At 38.9% G+C, this 19,259-nt stretch overlaps 1 pseudogene; it reads left to right on the forward strand.

Annotated features, from left to right (window-relative positions):
- The first annotated feature begins 17,738 nt into the window (after window positions 1-17,738).
- On the forward strand, window positions 17,739-18,956 carry LOC127199252 (eukaryotic initiation factor 4A-I-like; annotated as a pseudogene).
- Window positions 18,957-19,259: the final 303 nt, after the last annotated feature.

The raw sequence follows: 19,259 nt of genomic DNA on the forward strand, positions 1-19,259 counted from the left end.
TAACATCCGAAGGAGTTAGATTCTTGTGCTCTGCATATGTTTATAGAGGGAAGATGACTAATAACAGTGAAGGAAAGCTCCTAACCAGCATCTTTGTTGTTCTTACCGTGGTTTGGACAGGATGCTGCTGTATAGCCCAGGCTGGCCTAAATTCTTCCACTCTCCTGTTTCCAACTCTTGCACGCTCTATCAGTATTTAATGCTGGACAAAGATTGAGGCAGAGGATTAAAAATTTGAAGCCAGCCTAGGGTAGACAACAAAACAATGACTTATAAAGAAAAAGATTAGAAATCAATACTGATTAAAATTGGTACCTCATAATAAAGGTCACAGTAATAATCCTAATGATACTATGTAATTTTTGATTAACTTCTTTGACTAAATTGATCTGTCTGTGATCAAAAGCAAATTATTTGGGACATTGTTTTTCATCACAGAACTCTAAGATCTATTTATTAATTCTACAAATACTTATATAATAGGATACAAAGACAAACTACATGTTTGCATTTCTTTTGGGTAAAATTTTTTGTTATTTATTTGATTAAAAAATTAAATTAAGAATTGTTAGATATTCTTGGCAACCTGTTGTCCTTCCTCTTCATTTTCCAAGAAGAGACTTGATACCCTGTGAGAATATACAAGGGGAGGTAATCCCCCTCAGGAACAGTCATAGGGGAGGGGAATAATGGGAAAATGGGGGGGGGAGGAATGGGAAGATACAAGGGATGGGATAAACATTGAGATGTAACAAGAATAAATTAATAAAAAAAAAAGAAAAAAAAAGAATTGATAGATATATTTTGGAAATAAATTTCCATGTAGCCAGGCGTGGTGGCACACACCTTTAATCCCAGCACTTGGGAGGCAAAGGCAGGCAGATCGCTATGAGTTCAAGGCCATCCTGGTCTACAAAGCGAGTCCAGGACAGCCAAGGCTACACAGAGAAAAAACAAAAATAAAGAAACAAAAAAAATTTTCCATGTAGTGAGATAATTCAAATGGATGGCCCCTGAGTTAAACACAGACAATGCAAATGCTGACAGTGGCTCTCCAAGAACACTGACTACCCACCCAGCACAGATGGCACAGACAAAATTTGTGTTCTTCTTTTTTTAATTGAGTAAATTGAGTGCATCCATGGCAAACCAGACTAGTCCCTTAACGATTTAGCTAATTGTTCTAAATAGCAAGTTTAATAATTAATGCTTCTTAAATGACACTATTTAAATTAGAATATCCCAGGCTTGGAGAAATATGTTGCTTTGTCTTGCGACTGCTTTTTTATGAAGTGCCTCCAAAACAAATGGACTATTAAAATCTAGCAAACTATTTCAAGAGGGGGATAACATCCTCTCCTAGGATTATTGCCTGTGGGTCCCAGAAATGATCACTGTTATGACCATTACACAGTAAACAAGGGACTCCTCCATTACATTATGCACTATCTGTAAATGACTCTGAGCTTAGCTGTGACTCAACAACATAATATGGCGCTTGAGGAATGCTATGGTTTGGACCTGAGCTGACAGGCAGGGTCACTAGTTTCTGATAAGATGGTTTGAGGATCCTCTAAGCATACGTGTGGGACCTCCTGGGAAAAGAACTAAGGAAAAAACCAAGACTTTGCTAAAATTTCAATCATAAAATATTTTGTACTTATTTTAAGAGCAAAATAAGTAAAACTTAGTACTTAAATTTATCACTTACGTCTACCAGACAGAATGCTGAACAAAGGTATAATACAAATCACACACACACCACCACACCACCTCAAAATACTTAAAATTTGGTGGTTGGTATGCTTGTGTCCTTTCATTAATAAGGTGTCAGACAATGAGCTTCCTTGTTTAAAGTCAGACTATCGAAAAGTATTTAATATCTCAAAATTCTCTTCCACTGTAACATGCCATAGGGTAACCGGCTTTAGGTGGAAATGACAACAAAAGCTATGCCAGGCTCTACCCCCCATGTCTGTCTGCCTCTCTCTCAAGCATACACGCACACACACACACACACACACACACACACACACACACACACACACTGATATCTCTCAGTCACACAGGCTCTTGAGAGGCAAATATTCTGTCATGGCATCTGTGGTTTATCTTACTCCATAAAAACTAAATATGCATTTTAAGAAGGAGACAAAAGACTGAATTAGCACTTGGTTGGAGCCTCAGAAGAGTACAAATGGAGAAAAAAAAGAATCTTTGTGAACTGAATGCAAAAAAAAAAGGAGCAGAGAAATGCATAATTAACTCCATCAACTGATAGGTAACAGAAAGCTTGTCCCCTGGGCTTCAGCTTCTTTATTCTCTCCATGCACATTGATGTGACTTGGCTTTTTCATCTTCCTCCACTAACTTAGTAGCATGAGGACAGCACCAATGATGTCTGTGTCAGACGGCAACGGAAACTGAACCCTCTGCATCAGTGTGTCTTATTACAATGGCCCACTCCGAAGAAACAGAAAATATGAATTCTGCCTGAGGAGGTGAAGGCCAAGAAAGCCATGCAATTGAGAACAAAGGATTTTTCCTCCCACCCTTCTACCATCATTATTTTATGTTATTGACCAGTTATTTAAAGATCTTCCATTGCTTACCGCATACATTATGGGAACTGGGTTCTTGTGGTGATGGATAGTGAAAAATTGGTTTCTGAAATCTTGTTCAACACTTTCTTCATTTGGAGGAGGTGCGTATTTGCTGTGGCCTTTAAGTCTTAAGCCTTTGGTCCCTTAAGTGCACAAATTCACCCTAGAAAATGCACTTTTCTCAGAATTTTGGTCTCAAAAGGTTGAAGGAATAATACAACAGATGCAATATGAACCGCTGATGGCTCCGTAAGAAGATAGGGAGAGGACTTAGGAAGTAGTTAAGGGATATAGCATTTGACTAGCATGTATAAGGCCCTGGGTTTCATCCTCAGAAGATGCAAAAGTAAGAAAACAAGAAAGTAAGTAGAAAGAAAGAAACACAGAAGAAAGGAAGGAAGGAAGACAGAAGAAAGGAAGGAAAAGGAAAGAAGGAAGGAAGGAATAAAGAAATAGAAGAACAAAAGGAAAAAATATGCTGTGAGACCAAAGATAAACACATGAGCAGACTTTCTTACCATGTGATAACTTGTGACATCATAGACATGTAAGCTTGTGCCTCACAACTGCTTACTACAAAAGTTAGCATAGATAAAATGTAACCAGGTATTAATGAATAAAACAATGTGAAAAAATTCCCAAGAACATTTTAGACAACTTTGCACTCTCTCATCACAAATCCAAAGGCCTATGAAAGAAAAATCACTTCAGAGAATCCTGGGAACTTTCTCCCAGGTTAGCATCAGTCCCAGCACATCACTAAAGTAAGCCCAAAAGTGACCTATGCCACTGCCCTGACAGACTTTGGTTTTCACGTGACTAATTCTACAGCCACACAGAATGCCAAAGTATGAGTTCATGGGAGCTTCCAGAAATACTGCAAAGAAAAGTCAGGTACAGATCTCTCAGGATGTAGTTGCCAGAGATGTCACACAGTGGGACAATGTTTTCTAAAGTCAGGCCAGCCACTGAGACCCAGAAGTATAGAACTACCAGCATGCAACACCAACCCAGAAGAGCCACAACCAATAGACTGAACAGGAATATCTGAAGACCAGCAAATCCAGAGGACTGCTGGAGAGCTGGGACCCAACCCTATACCAGCACACAATGGATGTTGAGTTGGAGATGTAAGACTTAACATCTGCACCATCAGATTCAGTACAGTCCTTCTCTACTGCACTTCTATCTGCTTTTAAGACTAGAAGAGCAGGGACTGCCTCTGACCTGAACTCTGGTGCCCCTAATTTGACCACTTCCCCTTGGAAGTGAGGCAGCACACAGAGGAAGGGGAAGCAGGCCATCTGGGTGAGACTTGATATGCTGTGGTCATATGGTGAAGGAGGAGGTTCTCTTCTGTCAGAGGTCTAGGGGAGAAGAATAGGACAAAAGAGGGAGGGAAACTGGTAATGGGAAGAGAAAAGTGAGTGGATAACAACAGGGATGTAATCTCAATGAATTAATTTTTAAAAGATGAGAATATAAGCTCTATGCATATCCTACCATTCTATATTGCATATATGTACCTCAATATGACTTAATAAACTCATGTATGGTAGCAGCTCACATTTACATCATGGGTGAGATGGTAATATGTGTTTATGAATTAGTGCTGGGACTTTGGGACTATGTAGAAAGAATGATTGTAGTGCTTAAGAAAAATGTCATTGTCAGGAAGGTAAAAATCATTGTTAGCATAGAAAAAGCACTAATACAATAAGCCATTCTTTTAATGTCTTCTCTTGTGTTCCCACTCTTCTGATTTTCCTATAAGGTCTCTGATTTTTTTTCTAAATGTTTTACAAGTTTCTCCCCCAGCCCAGCATCAGATGGTACCTCTTCTTTGACTTCAGTCTCTCTTCTTCTACTTTACTGATAACACATTGTTTATTTTCCATTTTGTTTCAACATAAATTGATGCAACAAGATTCATCTTGGTCCTTTTGCCAAGGATCATATTCTTCTACCATGCAACATCTACAGAGCTGCCAGAAAAATTTTGCAAATTAAATCTCATCAATCACTCTTTATGTCAAAGCACTCCAGGTTCCCATTGTCCACAAAACATGGTTCTTTGACCACGTACAAAATAATTTGATGATCTGGCTCCTGCCTAGCCTCTCCAAACCCCATCTTCTACAGCCCCCAGCATGTGTCTTATGATCTTAACATAGAGAATTATCTGTAGCCCCAACACATTTCAAACCATCTCTCTGTGATATTCTCCCATGCTCCTCAGCCTCGCCAATCCCACAGGCCATCCCTGACAATGAGATAGCTATGCCCAAATTGAATAACATGAGCAAATGTGGACTAGAACCCTAAAGGGGTCCTAAATATTTTATACTTTCAGAACAAAAAACAAAGGCCTAAATAGGGATCCAGAGCTTACTGAATAGTTCTGGTGTAAAAGGACAAGGCCTGCAAGCAGCATCGACCCTCCTACAAAACTTTGCCTTATCTTAGTCAGAGTTGACCCATTTGCTGTTACCTTACAACTAAGCTCATTATCTTCAGCCTGTCAGTACAGACAACCTTCTGCAGGTTTGCTTGTTGTTTGGTTGGGTATTTTGGGGGAGTTGTTGTTTTGTTTTGTTTCATTGTTTTTGTTTTTTGTTTGTTTGTTTTTTGCATGAAAGACCTCAATTGGAACTTCCTGGGAGCTCTTACATTAGCATCCTCTTTCTTTTGTTTAGAGAGCTGCTAGCTTCACATGCTTTTAGTCAGAGCTGTGTCTCCCTTGTTAACCCAAATGGATGCCCCAATAAAGCCCATCTGCAACTCTTTGAATAAGTTTAATTTCTACCATTACTGGACCGATGACCATGCCACCATCCAATTTAGGCAGCATAGTATTCCTTTATGATTTTCCTTTGTGCTCAAGACTTATTTTTATTATAATAGCCTCTTGTAGTAGAAGAGATTCACCATAATTTACCATCAGTATCCTCTGAATTAAAAGTTTATTGAAGGGGTTTGGCATTATACAATGATGGTTGAAACTGAGAAAGAGAAAATATGAAAGGCAGGGATAGAATGTCAGACAAGTAATCATAGTTAGTAGTCAAGCTCCCTGTAGATATAGTTTGGGTAGATCTATTGGATCACTGAAGGACACTCAAGATTCTGTCTGCGCTAGACCACAAAGGAAGAGCTTATGGAGACACAGAAACTGTCCCTTATGAAAAAGAAGTTGCCTTGAAGATCTGCAGTATGGCTGGGTTCCTTAGCAAGAAAATTAACCTGTGGCCATGGTTTGGGAAAGGAATCTAGATGAGGCATAAAGGAAAGAACAAGGCGGAGTCTTGGCATCTGTTTCTCATTATATTTGTTGACAGCAACCTCCTGAGAGTAATAAGCTCTGCCTCCTCCCTGCCAATCAAATCTCAATGGATTCTTTTGGAAGGCCAGTAGAGAAAATTACCCTGGGAAATAACAGTCCTCAGCTTTGGGCATATTCACCTAACATCTTTTCTAGGAATCCCTGCTCTAGACTATGAGTGTAGAAGACAGAGAACATGATTTGTGTACTTAAGTTGTTCAGAATTAGTGCCCACAACATGGGAAGCAATTGGGGTGGCCTGTGGCTGATACAGATTCGTGTCTCTATTCTCAGAGCACAGGTGGATATGGTGCTGTACATTCTTGGGCCCAAATTTTTTCACACACCAAGATGAAATTTCAGTGATGTCAACAATAGAAAAGACTCTACTATGGAAGGTAAATTTAATTAATAACCTATATGCATCTATTTGTTTGTAATTTAAAGAAATAAAGAATGTTCTTCTAAAGGCATTGTTTCCTCCTGATGTTCTCATGGTACTGACAGTCACACCTGTTACAATGAAATATCATATTGTATAGACAGATCTATCCTGAGGACAACTATCTTTATCATAAGTCAAAATGAACATGAAAGTCTGACCTAAGAATGCCAAAGTTTCTCATTGTTTGCCTTATACCACAGATAGAAATTCCAGTTTCTCCATCAATAAAACAAGGAAAGAACTTTCAGATATTAAGAAACTTTACTGAACAGATTCAAGATTCTTGAGAGGTGGAAAAGGATCTCATCCAGGGATGAGCACTCCAAAGCCTCTCATTGTTTGCACATTCATCAGTTTTGGGTTTCAGTATAATTTGCCAATTATTATAAAAGCAATCTTCTCTGATAAGGGTTGAGCAATGCAACAATCTCTGGAGATAGCAATATGTCACTAGGAATTATTTATTACTGTGTTCCTTTGGAAGAAGAATAGCAGTAGGTTTATCCCAGGGGACATGACCTATCTAACCTGAGGTGGGAGAAGTGGAAAGATTACAAAAGTCACAGTAGTCAGATGACTTCAAGGAAACAGTGTTTCCAGACACAGCAGCACATGCATGTGTGAATATACAGAGACTACACAGCATGTCCAAGACTCAGGGCAGTCAAATTCACAGTCTGGAGAGGGAAGGTTGGCACAACATTTTACTCTTGGCCAAGAATATGTTGTCATTGTTCTTGAATGAGTGAAAGTCAGTTTTATTCAGTGGAGTGACACTTGGTATATCAGCCACATCCCAAGACAGGTCCCACACTCAGGAGTAATCACAGTAGGAATTTATGGGTTTTGTTGTTATTATTATTTTGTTTTATTTTATTATGTTGTATTATTGCTGTGGTTTTGTTTTGAGAGAGGAGAATATTCATGAAATTATGTGTATACAGATATATAAAAATCTGGGAGGAGCTGACAGTTGGGAATGAATATGGTCAAAATATACTGCATGAAATTCCAAAACAATAAATGAAAGCATTTTTAAAAGAGATTTTACTGAGTATAGTAATATAGCTGTAACCCAATCATTCACTAGGGATGGAGGAGAGAAATTTCAAGATCAGCCTGAATTACATAATGAGACTCTCTCAAAGCAAATTTGCATAAAATTCCGTGAATTGATTTCAATTCCACTGTATCCTGAAATTAGAATTTATAAATTCTGGTTCTAATGAAGATCAATGGAGCATTTAAGGATAATGGAGAATTTCTAGAGAAGTCATTGTGTGTTTTTATTTGGTCAGAGTTCACTTGTGCTCACTCACTTCAAAACACAGAAGTCTTCTTCCTGTCACTTTAATTCTTCCTCAAGGAGGACCCAAAGTCAGGTACCCATGCTTGGCCATGATGAGCTCTCCATTTGGCCAACACAGCAAGCATGTATAATATTTTTCTCCTGCATTCTCTTCCTGGATTCTGTGTCCAAACCGCCATCAGTTACATGTATTTCCTGGTTTAACAATCTGTTCTGAGACAATCTGGGAAATAAGGTTAATATAGCCAGCTTTTTAGTTGACTATTATAACATCACAACTCTATGTGTGTAACTCTCATAATAATTAACCGTCCCCTCCTGTCAATGCCTCTAGGGCTACACCAAAGCATTAATCAACAGATGCCTAATATACAATAAGAGATGCCAAAGAAATGGCAGCCTTTAGCTATCTCTTCCCAAAACCTATCCCTCATTAGAGGTGGTTGAATAGGTGTTATCAAAAGACCTCACCAAAACAAACATTATCTTTGCTTTACTTACTGATGAGGAAAAAAATTCAAACAAAGAGGATTTATTTATTCCCAGAGAGATTAGGATGAACGAAAGTTACTATCTAAACTGTCAAGATAACTAAGAAGCGGACTTATGTTCCTTTTAATAAGATACTGAATACAAGGCAGTGTGTTAGCTAATCAACGGCATTGTTATAAATCAACAATAATTTTCTGGTAACAAGAACAGATGACAGGCAAGAGGGTGAAGGACTGAAGAGAGGAAGGGGCAAATAATGAAGCCACATTGTCATATTGGAATATGTTCCTGAATCCTTTGGGGTAAAGCCACCTGGGGTCCCTTCTTGTCACAACAGCTCATCTCCTCACCTAGTCTGCCTCCTTTGACCTCACGCCTCATGTCCTTGCCTTCTTTTAGAGACCAAGTCAATAAAATGTGATACTGTGCACATTCTTGCTAGATTGCCTCTTAGGAACATCTGGTGTTTTTTCTGTAGTACAATTTGCAAATTTTAAGCACAGTTAGAAGGCTTTTAAGAATTAGAAAGAATAAGAGCTTGAATTAGGATAGATATTTGGTCCATAAGCAAGCAGTTTTTTTTGGTTTCCTCATGTCACCCTGACATGGTGACTCAGTGACATGGCTTAGAATAAGGTCAATGAAGGGTGAGAGAAACTGTCACCTAAGTGTGCATTCTCTTGTTGTGTGGGAGATAACCATTGCTGGAGCAGACAAAGCTAAGTTCCATCTGGCTATTTCTTATCCTGAAATTCTTCTCTGGAAAATGTGGGTCTATTAATTCTAGATTGACTGTCTTTTAATCTCATTCATAGAGTGACTGCTCAAAGTACTTAGAAAACAGGTGCTGGGGTTGTCTGTACACAATTAGTGCACAGTGCCCCTCTACCCCCAGAACTGTGCTGGTTTACATGGTGAGCTAGTCATTATTTTGAAAATCTTATTCTAAAAGCTGGTGTTGAAGCTGAGCTATTTTAGCTATGTCAAAGCGCTAAATAAAAAAATCACAGCCCAATGCAGGGCACTTGGCCACAGTATGGTTGGAATGATTCTTCATGTCTGTCTGGCTAAGAAACAAATGATGGATCCCATCCTTCCAGCATCATGGGATAACAAAACGATGGGCTCTTCTCCCTAAGAAAGTCAGGAACACATGCCAGTGAAGTAACTGTCAGGCTGGCGTTACGACTCCACATGCCTTTGCCTCCGGAGTGCTGGGAGTAAAGGGATGCAGTGCAACACCACTGACTGGCTATTTGTTCATGTTTTCAAAGGCAAATGCCTGGCATCCTCAAGGAAAAGTCTGACACACCAGATTGTGGTACATGGTAATTTCTAGGACCAGGCTTTGGCTTTGTATTGTGTGTACTTCTCAATTCCTAGCCTTGGGCCTCTTGTGGACACTGGGTATATATGTCAATTGCTAGGGTTGGGCTTCCACTAGACAGCGTATAAATATGTATATTACTGTTAGTTTCACTATAAACATCACAGCGAAGTTTCATCTACCCAGGATTTTTAGTGAGACATTCCATGGTCCGTACCCTTCCCACTGGTATCTGGCTGTCCCTTCCAGTTCCGCATACTACAAAGCCGGGACATGTGAAGGGTGAAAACATTGACTCAAAGATGACTTGCTCTGCCTGAAATGCATTCACAATCACTCTATTTTTGAAGAGTACTAAGACTTTCCATGAGACATTATACAAGGCAAGAAATCCAAAATCCACATTGTTCACTCAAAGGAGTTTCAAATTCCCCAGGATGTTTGAAAGAACATCTTTCTTCTGCTTATCTCTGGCTATTGTTGTAGCTCTTTTTGTTGATATAAAGTTTCCTGCACACTTTGTTACCAAAAATAGTCAAGGACAAGTGAGAGAAGGTTATTTTTTGCTCTATCCACAATGTTTGCCTTGAGCTGGGCATAGTAGCCCAAGCTTTTAATCCCAGAGGAGCACTTGGGAAGGAAAGGCAGATGGAGCGCTGTGTGTTCAAGGCCAGCCTGGTCTACATAATTAGTTCCAAGGCAGTCAGGGCTACATAATGAGACTTTGTCTGGAAACCACTCCCCTTCAGAAGGAAAAAAAAAAGGTTGCTTTGACCTCAAGTCCTCAGCAGAGAATTGCTCCAATTGGGAAGTTCAGGAAGCCACATGCTGTCATTGGAAAGATTTGTGTATGGAAGCCCAAACAACCCTATAACTGAAACTGTTCATAAGTACTTTCACCACATAAACAAAGTATAAATTACCATAAGATATCCACTCTCCACTAGGCAAGGCAGCACATGACTGTAATCCCATCACTTGCATAGCAGTAGAAACAGGAAGATCAAGAGTTCAAGGTTAGCCTTGGCCACATAATAACTTGGTGTCCAATCTGGGCTACATACAGTGCTCTCACTAAAACAAAAGTGAAACAAATGCTGGTGATGTAACCCAGTTAGTAGAGTGCTTGCTGATCATGCATGAAACACAAGCCTAGCCCCAGAAACACATAAAACTGAGCATAGTGGTGCACCCTTGTGATGCCAGCACTACAGAGACAGAGTTAGGAAGATCAGAGTTGAAACTCATCCTTGACTGTATACAAAGTTCAAGACCAGTATGTGAAACATAAGACATTGTCAAAACAACAACAGCAACAAAGATTTCTTCTCACGGCAAGTGGCTTTCTGCCTCTCTCTTTCATCATGACAGCCGTGAGAAGAATGTCATACATTCTTACAAGGCTGTCTCACAGTGCTGACACATGCTATCATTCTTTCAGACTTACATAAGTGTTTACACCTCTATCTCAGAGAAGAAGAAACTGACTTCCTGATGATTACAGGTATCCTGAGATACATGATAGTGACAAAGCTATGACCAGGGCCTAGGTCTGCAAATACCAGCATATACTGTTCTTATTTTTCAGGTTTTAAGATTTGAAATGCAGACCGTGGCTTTAATTAAATTCTAAATGATATCCCTGACCACCTCCCCACACTGCTTATTCTACTAGTGCCTTTCCTTAGCCTGTACACCAGAGACTAATGAATTTCATTCCCAGGTCCCCCACTCATTGCTGGCACCCATATGATCCCCTTCTGCAGAGGTAACAAGGAAAGGTGTGTGTTATACACTGTTCAGCTCAACAAGCTTCACTAATACCACAGTTTGTGCAATGGTCCTATCTTATTGTGGAAAAGGTAAACCACAACCACCAATCATATGTGGCTTCTTGTGGAGCTCATATGTGGAGTATAATGTATAATATATCTATATATTATATATAATATAACATTCTGATATATATATACATATATATATATATATATAATATGTAACAGCCTTCAATTTTTACACAATCCTTTCTATCCTCATAATCCAAAGCACAAAATATCACTTAAAAAGACTAATATCTAAAAAGCAAGTATATATTAACAACTCAATTAATACTCTCAGTTTTATAACAATATGGAAAGTTCAAAAGAAATTTGCTTCTTTATTGAGCAGAGACGGAAAATAAGACATTTTGGCACAGAAAATGAATGTCTTGGGTCAATTCATAATGTTGAAATTTTTATAAAACGTCACTTGTCCCACATCATTTTTCCTCTTGTGATAAAAACCTATGGATGAAATTCTGAAACTGAATCTCCAAAATTACCTATGTCAGTGTGTGAATAAGCTTCACTTTAAAAAAACAATAGGAAAAAAAACATTAAAACTACAAAACAGGGACAATAGTTTTCTCTAAATGCTTCAGTGCTAGAGACAAAGTACTAGTAAAAATGGTCAGAATTGTTCAAACCTTCATTTGCAGCCTGCTCCACTGGATTATTACTGTCATGGTGTAGATCCTGCTCCCTTAACTTTGAATCTAGTATAGCATTGTTGCTTCATATGACCCAAAAGGCCACAGAAAAAAATTGATGTTATGCCAATTTGGAGTCTTGGAATACAATCATGTGAGCAAAACCAACCCAGCTTGCTAGGAGACACAGAGAAGTTGTCAGCCCGGCTGAAACTACTCGTTATACACCAGCCAGACCAGCACAGAGCCACAGCTGACTCCAAGCATGGGGGTGAACATGCCTACGTCTCAAAACTCTCAGCCCAATTGAGACCAAATTTCATATCCCTAGAATAGTAAATGAAGTAGTAGTTATTTTAAGCCATACTACTTTGAGGCTGGCTATTATATACTAAACCGGCCTCAATACAAAAAAGAAAACAACGTTATTGCATGTTTTTCATATATTTGTTTCCGTTTGCTAAAATAGGCCCTAATAGAAATTCTTGCACTCCATTTGCAATACTACTTAGAGAACTTTATGCACTATATGACTGTTTTACCCTTAGGTTGGCTTTATCCTCAGCCAGAGACACAAAGGAGTTCACCAAAGGACCCTAGATATGTCATTTTTCACATGACTACACAGAAAGGAGAAAAATGCCTTGGAAATTGGTTGTTGAGATGTGTTTGTAAGCATTGCAATTTCTGACCTATGGCACAGCATTCATGATGAAGCATTAGATGCAGTTTTGTGAAGTAACCCAAGAGTCAGGACCAAATCTGCCTAAAGAACCTGCTTTAGGCTACCAGGAAGAGACCTGATAGGCTGTGACCTTATAGTGAGGGACAAGGTCCCCTTCTGTCACAGACCTAGGGGAGGAGAATAGGATAAAAGAGGGAGGGAGAATGGGAAGACACAAGTGAGAGGATAACAATTGAGATATAATCTGATTAAATTACTTAAATAAAAAATTTAAAAAAGAAATTAATTGCTTTAGTCCCAAAGGGAATTTGGGCAGAACAATGCCTACAGATCCACTACTGTGATTTGAGGTCTGTGACACTGTAGCACTGTTATAAACTCTACAAGAATCTTTAAAGGTGATTTCTAAGACAGTAATCACAATTATGATAGTCATACATTTACTTATTTCTTCCTCTCTAATAAATCTATATAGAATCATGAACAATGGAGAGGAGGAGCCATATCTAAGGTGTCCTTTGCTGGAAGGAGGAACTAACAAATAAGCTCTAAAAAAGACTCCTCATGAAACAGACTAAATGAAAGGAAAGGCAATGACAAGATGAAAATGATAAGAAAGCTCGAGGGAGACTTTTATGAAGGGGAAAATAAGATTTGTTTTCTTTGGAGTTCAGAGTTCAAATCTTAGTAATAAAAAATTTAATTCAAGTTCATCTCCATTTTTCATCAGATTCCCCTTTATAGTAGAGATAGTTTTTCTCTCCCTTCTGCTTTGCTTGGCATCTGTGGTAGACAAACACTGCTTTCACAAATGCTACTCCCCTCCTCTGACTGTCATAAGCAGGCTTTGTGCCCATGTCACAAAGAGAATGCATTCCATACAGGGAGCACACCACACATATTTACACCCTTAAACACATGCCAGTCCCTCAAAAAGTACTCAGGGAGCTAAATAGCACAGAACAAAAACCAATGGTTGTGATAGGATGCAAATCACTAAATTCATCTTTTAAAAGACCGCAGTACTGCTGCAGCCTGCCTGCAGAGCTCTTCTCCCATCAAACCGCATCCCTGGGGACTCTACCCCATTCTGTGAACCCAGGGACTTCCTAGTTCTACCCCATCCCTAACTCTCTCAGCCTTTCCTCTAAACCTGTCTCCTTCATGTTCTGACACCTGCTGACTTGAAGAAGCACTCTACCAAGGACCATACAGCCACCACTTGCCTAGGATGCAGACTAAGTAATAATAAACAAAGAATGAAACACTAACCCAACAAAGATGAAAACATATATCTACACCAAGAAAAACTTTAAACATCATAACTCCCGAAGCACAAGTCATGGACTTCAGAAATTGTATGTTCAAGGACCTTAAATAGGATATAGATAAATGCCCTAATGAAGACTGTGAAAACATAAACAGTTGAATACAATAATGAAAAAATTCAAGACAAGAAAATAAAATTTAAATAAGAATACAATTACTAAAGAAAACCCAGGCTAGTATACACATAGAAATTAAAAATTTAAGATAAAAAATTAAAAGAAAACACAGAGGTTAGGACTCAGCAAAAGAATAAAAGATATGGAAGAAAGGATGTCAAGTCTTGAAAACAAGGTAGAGAAAATAAATAGCTCAGTCAGAGAAAATGGTAAATATTTTAAAAATCCAGGCACAGGAAATTCAGAGAGTCTGAGAAACTATGAAAAGACAAAACCTAAGAATAATAGGTATAGAAGTAGAATGGAAAACCAGGCCTGGAAAAACTTTTAAGAAAATCTTGAAAGAATTTCCCCAATTTAAAGACAACTAAATCAAGACAACTAAATATAAAGACAACTAAAATAAATCAAGACAACTAAAAACAAGAACCATATAGAATACCAAGTAGGCAGAATTAGAAAAGAAAGGTCCCATAATGCATAGTTATCAAAGCACTAAATGTGCAGACTGAAGAAAGGACACTTACAGCAACAGAGAACAAGACCAAGTCTGACTTCATATATTTTGGATATTAGCCCTCTGAAATTAAACACCAACAAACCAAATAATCCAATTAAAAATTGAGTGCAGAGCTAAAGAGAGAATTCTCAACAGAGGAATATCAAATGACTGAGGAACACCTAAAGAAATGCTCAACATCCTTAGACATCAGGGAACTGCAAATCAAAACAACTCTGAGGTTCCATCTTACATCCATAAGAATGGCTAAGATAAAAAAAAAAAAACCCAAGTGAGAGCACATGTTGGAGAGGATGCTGAGTACAATGAACACTCCTCCATTGCTGGTGGGAGTACAAACTTGTACAACCACTTTGGAAATCAATCTGGTGCTTCCTCAGAAAAAGTGGGAATAACTCTACTTCAAGACCCAGATATACCACTCCTGGGCATATACCCAAAAGATGCTCCACCATACAACAAGGACATTTGCTCAAGTATATTCATAGCAGCCTTATTCATAATAACCAGAATCTGTAAACAGCCTAGATGTCCCTCAAATGAAGAATGGATAAAGAAATTGTGGTACATTTACATAAATGGAATATTACTCAGATATTAAAAACAAAGAAATCTTGAAATTTGCAGGCATATAGATGGAACTATAAATGATCATCCTGAGTCAGGTATCCCATAACCAGAAAAACATGCATATTAGCATATAATACAGGATAAGCACAGTACAATCTACAGAGCTAAAGAAGCTAAAAAAAATAATAATAAAATAAAAAATAAAAATAAAAAATAAACAGGAGGACCTTACACAGGATGCTTAATGCTCATTTAGAAGGGCAACTAGAATAGATACCAGAAGTACTTGAAAAGAGGGAACAGGACAAGAACCTACCATAGAGTTCTCTGAAAACTTCAACCAGCAAGGGATCAAAACACATGCTGAGACTCACAGCCAAACTTTGGGGCAGAGCACAGGGTAACTTAGGGAAGAGTTGGGGGACAGAAGGACCTAAAGGGGACAGGAGTGCCATAATCAGAGACAACAAAGCTCGGCCCAGGGGGGCCTACAGAGACTAGTGCACCAACCAAGGACCATGCATGGAGAGACCCTAGACCCCCTGATCTGATGTAGCCGATAGGCAGCACAGTCTCCATATTAGCCCCATATTATAGAGTGTAGTGTCTGCCTTTGACATGGATGGACCTTGTTTCTCACTCATTGATCACTTCACCCTGTCTGGGAGTCCGTGTCATCCCACAGAGGAAGAGGATGAAGGCAGTCCTGATGAAACTTGATATGCTGGGGTCAGATGGTAGGGGGGATGCTTGGTTCCCCCTTCTGAGAACTAGGGGAAGGATGGAGAGAGAGAAGCGGGGACTGGGAGGAGGCAAGGGAGGGTCTACAATCAGGATGTAAAGTGGAATAAATTAAAAATAAACAACCTTCATTAAAAAAAAAAATAACACCTGACTTCTCAGTGGAGACTCTGAGAGCCAGGAAAGCCTGGAAAGATGCTCTAAAAGACCACAGATGCCAGTCCACATTACTATACTAAGCAAAACTATTACTCACAAATGATGAAAAAGAACTACAATAAAAAAATTCAAGAAAAATTTAATCTACAAATCCAGTTCTACAAAAGACACTAGAATGAAACCAGTCTGAAGAAGTAAATTATACCAAAATGACACAAGAAATAAATTATTCAACAACAGTTAATCAAAAAATGGAGGAATCCACACAACATCAAAATAATAGGAATCAGTAACGCTGCTCATTAATAACTCTCAATGCTAATGGTCTCAATTGCCAAAATAAATATTTACAAACTAACAGATTAGAATAGAAACTATGACCATCTTTCTGCTGCACCCAAAACATACATTTCACCATGTAGGATGGACAGAAATGGGTATCACAAGCAAATGGACTCAAACAATTCCACTAAAATCAGGAACAAGTCAGAGATGTCCACTCTCTTCATAGCTATTTCATATAGTACTTGAAGGTTTAGCCAAACCAATAAGACAGCTGAAGGAGATCAATGAGGATAAAAATTGGAAAACAAGGGGTCAAAGTATATTTATTTGTAAATGATATGATTTTATACATAAGTGATTCTAAATATTTTACAAAGAAACTTCTATTATTGACAAACACTTTGAACAAAGTAGCAGGATGCAAAATTAACATAAAAAATCAGTATCCTTCCTATATAAAAATGACAAACATGTTGAGAGAGAAAAACAGTATCTTTTATAATAGCCTAAAGATAATCCTGGCATAAACGCTCACAAAGCAAATGAAAAAGCTGTTTAATAAAACTCTGAGACATTAAATGCATTAACTAAAATCACAGCAGAAGTGGAAAGATTCCCCCATGCTCATGGGTCCGTAGGATTCATATTATGAAAATGGCCGTGCTACTAAAAGCAATCTAAGGTTCAGTGCAATCCCCATCAAAATTACAACTCTGAAAAATCAATATTCAGCATCATATAGAAAGACAAAAAATCGTATAGCTAAATCAACCCTGAACTGCTGGAAATATTGCCAACAGATTTCAAGTTATGTTACAGAGCTATAGAACTAAAGGCACCATGGTACTTACCACTGAAACCCACTGGCAAAGGGAAAGGCAGTCACCTTCAGTAGAATGTCATTATGTGTATCAGTCACACTCCAGGGCAGGGCCCATGCCCAGGGATAATTAGCCAAGACAAGTGAACTCCAGGCTGGAGTATTTATTTTATTTTGACTTTTTGTTTTGTTTTGTTCTATTGGTCTTTTACTTGGCTTTTATGACGTTCATTTTGTTTTGTTTTGTTTTGTTACTATTGCTTTGAAAAAAAGAGAGATATGTAAAACATTACTTGAATGTTGGTATAATTATAATATGAAACTTATATAAGTTATTTAGAAATAAGCTTAAAATATTAAGACAACTATGGGTAACAGAGTAACATTTTATGGATATAACCTTAAATAAATCTTTTTAACACATGAGGAATATACCACAGTTATATGATAGGTGACTGATGTTGTAAAACTGCCATCAACATAATTTCTAATAAATTAAATATAAAATTCTTCCACAAAGATAAAATTTGGAGATTCTAAGGATCATGTCTGAGAGTCAGGATTCTCGATCCAGAGACAATGGCCGTGATGGGATGGGGCCTGAAGGCATCATCGAGAGTGACTGGAATGAGACTGTGGATAGCTTCGATGACGTGAATCTCTCAGAATCCCTCCTCTGTGGTATCCATACCTGTGGTTTGGAGAAGCCCTCTGCCATCCAGCAGTGAGCTACTCTTCCTTGTACCAAGGGTTATGATGTGATTGCTCAAGCCCACTCTGGGACTGGGAAAACAGCTATGTTTGCCACATCAATTTTGCAACAGATTGAGTTAGATCTAAAGGCTACTCGGGCTTCGATTCTGGCACCCATTCGTGAATTGGCTCAGCAGATATGAAAGGTCCTTACTGCATTAAGAGACTACATGGGTGCCTCTTCTCATGCCTGTACTGAGGGAACCAACGTGTGTGCTGAGGTGTGGAAGCTGCAAATGGAAGTTCTCCCATATCACCGTGAGCACCCCTGGTTGGGTGTTTGATATGCTTAACCGGAAATACTTGTCCCCTAAATACATCAAGATGTTTGTGCTGGATGAAGCAGATGAAATGTTCAGTTGTGGGTTCAAGGACCAGCTCTATGATATATTCCAAGAGCTTAACAGTAACACACGCGTAGTTTTGTTGTCTGCTACAATGCCTTCTGGCATCCTTGAGATGACCAAGAAGTTCATGAGAGACCCCATTTGGTTTCTTGTCGAGAAGGAAGAGTTGACCCTGGAGGGCATACACCAATTCTACATCAGTGTGGAGCGAGAGGAGTGGAAGCTTGATTGTGTGACTTGTATGGGATCCTGACTATCACCCAGGCAGTAGTCTTCATTAATACCAGAGGGAAGGTGGACTGGTTGACTGAGAAGATGCATGCCTGGGATTTCACTGTTTCTGCCGTGCATGGAGACATGGACCAAAAGGAACGAGATATGATCGTGAGGGACTTCCGGTCTGGTTCTAGCAGAGTATTGACTACCACTGACCTGTTGGCCAGAAGTATTGATGTGCAGCAGGTCTCCTTAGACATAAACTATGACCTTCTCACCAACAGGGAAAACTACATCCACAGAATTGGTCAAGGTAGTCAGTTTGGCCATAAGAGTGTGGCTATTAACATGGTGACAGAAGAAGACAAGAGGACTCTTTGAGACATTGAGATATTCCACAGCACCTTCATTGAAGTGATGCCCCTCAATGTTGCTGACCTCGTTTGAGGGGCTGTTCTGATACCTGGCCCTAGCTAGAGTTCAGTCCTGGAGGGATGAGGAACAGCTTGAGAGGGGAGGGATGGGAGCCAAGGGATGGACATCTTGGGTTTTTGTTTTGTTTGTTTTTTCCCATTCTCTTTGAATAAATGTCACTTTTTGAGGTAAAAAGAAGGAACTGTGAACATTTTAGACACCCTTTTCTTTGGGGTAGGCTCTGCCCCAAGCACCATTTCCCTAACCAAGTCACCTGATTCTGAAGGCTTTCCTATCCCGACCAAATCTCTGATAGTGAGTCTAGGAGCTAAATGT

Source organism: Acomys russatus, chromosome 1 (assembly GCF_903995435.1).
Source record: "Acomys russatus chromosome 1, mAcoRus1.1, whole genome shotgun sequence".
NCBI lineage: Eukaryota > Metazoa > Chordata > Mammalia > Rodentia > Muridae > Acomys > Acomys russatus.